Source organism: Quercus robur, chromosome 6, assembly GCF_932294415.1.
Source record: "Quercus robur chromosome 6, dhQueRobu3.1, whole genome shotgun sequence".
Taxonomy (NCBI): domain Eukaryota; kingdom Viridiplantae; phylum Streptophyta; class Magnoliopsida; order Fagales; family Fagaceae; genus Quercus; species Quercus robur.
This window is the reverse complement of record NC_065539.1, coordinates 27,284,363-27,288,277: the sequence shown is the minus strand read 5'-3', so window position 1 is coordinate 27,288,277 and position 3,915 is coordinate 27,284,363.

The following is a 3,915-nucleotide window of genomic DNA, read 5'->3' as shown; positions in this document are numbered from 1 at the left end:
GGATAAAATATAGGGCGAAAATGGCCAACTGGCCTTAAAAACGAAACTATCTAGTTAGTAGGCTCTCTTTATAAACATATTTCATTTATAGCATCTCGAGTCTTAAAGACTCGATTTTGGGCTTCAAAATCGAGTCTTTAAGGCTCGGTTTGTATGCTTGACCACGTCTGATATGGCAGAGTTACCATTTGGCATTGACATGGAAATCGAGTCTCTTAGACTCGATTTCTAACCCCTATATATAACGCTCACACCAAACACCAGAGCATCAGAGGAGGAAAAACCTAGAAAAAAAAAAAGAAAAAAGAAAAGAAAACTAGAAACAAAGAGGAAGAGAAGATCGAGATCGGAGACCCAGGCGCGCGCGGCATGACCAGAAATTGACCAACGACCCAGGCGGCCAAGGGCTCGCGCCGGCCAGCGTCGAGCGCGGCTAGGGGCTCGCGCGGCCAGGGGCTCGCGCGGCCAGGGGCTCGCGCGGCCTGGGGCTCGCGCGGCCTAAGGCTCTAGCGAGCTTGGGTCGCGCGCAGCCTGAGGCTCGCGCACGGCCTGGGGCTCGCGCGAGCCTGGGTCGCGCATGGCCTGAGTCTCGCGCGAGCCCCAGGCAGGCTCGCGCGAGTTAGGCCGCGCGCGACCTGGGGCTCGCGCGAGCCTGGGTCGCGCAGGGCCTGAGTTTCGCGCGAGCCCCAGGCAGGCTTGCGCACGGCCTGAGTCTCGCGCGAGCCCCAGGCCGGCGCGAGCCCCTGGCCGCGCTGGTGAGGTTTGGCAGTGAGGTTCTCTGTTTCTCTCCCTCTGATCTGATCTGAGTAGCTGTGTGTTTCTCTTTCTCTCCCTCTGATCTGATCTGCGTTTGGGTATTTTGGCATGTAGAGACTTACAATTTTTTTAAAAAAATTTTGGGATTGAAATCGAGTCTCTAAGACTCGATTTCCGGTTGGAATACACGTGGAAATCGAGTCTAAGAGACTTGATTTCCATGTCAATGCCAGATGACAACTCTGCCACATCAGACGTGGTCAAGCATACAAACCGAGCCTTAAAGACTCGATTTTGAAGCCCAAAATCGAGTCTTTAAGACTCGAGATGCTATAAATGAAATATGTTTCTAAAGAGAGCCTACTAACTAGATAGTTTCGTTTTTAAGGCCAGTTGGCCATTTTCGCCAAAATATAGTAAGTTAGAGCGGGTATGAAACGAATTTGCAAACTAGCATCACGAGTGGGATTTTTTTTCAAAATAACAACTATTCTCAAACAATTTTGTTAATTAGCAATGTTTTTAAATTATTTAGGAAACTAACCATTCGAGTTTAATAAACTCAAGGTTTTTTTTTTTTTTTTTGGGTGTAAAAAGAATTCATTAATAAAACTAAGAAGAGCACAAAGACTAAGGACAAAGCTTGAAAATTAAAATCTAAAAGCTTGACTAAGTCCATAGGCGCACAAGCAAGAAAAACAAAATCAGTGGCTTGACTTCCTCCCATACGAGCAAGGGCATCAGCACACCTATTAGCTTCGCGATAACAATGCCTAAAATGAACTTGAGGGATCCGGGACGCCAAGAGCTTGCAATCCTTCATGAGAGCAGAAACAAACACATTAGTGTAATATGGGTTGGCAATGGATTCATTAGACGCATGGCAAAGAGGGCATTGACTATCAGCTAACATGCCCCTTTGATTGAGGCACTCCTTCACCCTAATGCTCTCTTGACAGCAAAGCCACACAAAGGATTGGATTCTAGGCAAAGTCCTAACCTTCCAAATCCATTTACCCCTAAAATAATCTGTGTTACCCTGTGATGTTGCTATCTTGTAAGCTGATCCAAGGTTAAAGATACCATGCTCCGATTCCTTCCAAGTTAACTTATCCTCTCCACGAGATGTCAAGACAAAAGGCATAGCTTGACGCTCCTGCTTGACAAATTCAGGAAATTCAAAGGATGTGGTGGACCAATTCCACCCCGTAGCAGACACCACATCTTTAACCCTCAAATTCGCAATCTCCATGGTCATGGGACCATATATTCTTTGCCTTAGAGCTCCAAAACTTGACCATGTAGGATTATATCTCCTTAAAGAGAATCTTATGTGGCCCACATTTGAGTGAAGATGAAACTCATGTCTTAAGTTTCTTATTTCATGTCTTAAGTTTCCTATTTGTGAAAGTTACATGTTAGATGTAACATCCTTTAGTAACTCTCAAATGGTGTAACCCATTTGGTTAATAAACACCATGAAGTTACAACTTTTAAGCTCCTTGATGGAAGGAGAGTTATGAAAATCTTCATCTAAAAGGGTCCCTAGTCTAGCCTATATATATAGCCTGTGTTTCCATCAAAAGGATATGTGTGAGGAAAAGGCCATAGATTAGAAGATCCTTTTATATACACTATCATCATATAGTGAGTCTTCTTTTCTTCAAAAACTTAAACAACTATGGCTGGAGGTATGCGTATTTTATTCCGCAACTTTAAATTTATCTTACATTTGGTATCAGAGCCTTCTTCATGCTATGTTGTTTAGTAATTTTTCATTCATAGATTTTTCTATGATTTGGCTAAATTTCCGATGCACATATGGATTTAAGGATATAAAGTATTTGCATTGCATATTCTTTTATTCTGGGACCCTTCAACTCAATTAAAAGTATTTACAGTTTCTTACACTTGTCTTTAAATATCATTTTATGGTTTATTTTAATTGACAAATATGACATTTAGTTTATCTTTGTGATGTCATTTGGAGGGGTGAATATCAAAATGACTTGAGAATAGCCATAGCATCTTAAGCCATAATGATAATCACATCAAGTTAATTTTTATAATACTTCATTAAGAATAAAGACATCTAAATTGTAATTAATTCGTGAAAAGCAATAACTTGGCCCCATAGGGAGGTTATTATTTTTATGATTTAATTGGAATAAGATGATGAATTAGGCATTAAGAATATAATTTTCCTAGGCCCAAAGGTATGGAAAATTTTAATCTTATTGTTTATATTTACTAGTCTTATTAATAAAGTGTTTTAGTAAATTCATGTGTGATGCACCTCTACCCATAGGAAGGTTGGAATTTATTACTAAATTGACATTGGTTGATTTAGAATTAAGGTCTATATTTCATAGCATTAAATTTTTTTTTTCTTGGTTATTGCAGCAATTCCTACTACTTATATAACTGATTCTTCACGTGTTCCAATGCTAATTGGTGACAACTATAATGACTGGAAAGAAAGTATCATATTTTCATTAGGATGCATGGATCTTGATTTGGCGCTCCGTGTGGATGAACCACCCGTCCCCACGGAATCAAGTGCACCAAATGATAAACTTGACTATGAACGGTGGTAGAGATCTAATCGCTTAAGTTTAATGTTCATAAAATCCCATATAAATAAGAACATTAGGGGTTCTATCCCTGAATGTAATAAGGTTAAGGATTTTATGAAAGCCATTGAAGAACAGTTCATAAGATCCGATAAAGCTTTGGCAAGCATCTTGATGAAAAGGTTTTCAAGTAAAACTTTTGACTATTCTAAGAATGTGCATGAGCACATTATGGAAATGAGGGACATGGTTGCTCAACTTAAGTCCTTAGAAGTTGAGATTTCTGAGTCATTCCTAGTTCATTTCATATTGAATTCTCTCCCCTCTGAATTTGGTCCTTTCAAAATATCTTATAACACACATAAAAATAAATGGTCAGTAAATGAACTTTTGACCATGTGTGTTCAAGAGGAAGAGAGATTAAAACATGAGAAAGTTGAAAGTGCTCATTTGGCCACTCATGTTAAAGAAAGTGCTAGGAAGGGCAAGAATGCCTTGCAAGTGAAGAAAAAACACATAAAGCATAATGACAATAAAAACAAAACTAAGTGTTTTTTCTACAAGAAAGAAGGGCATATGAAGAAAG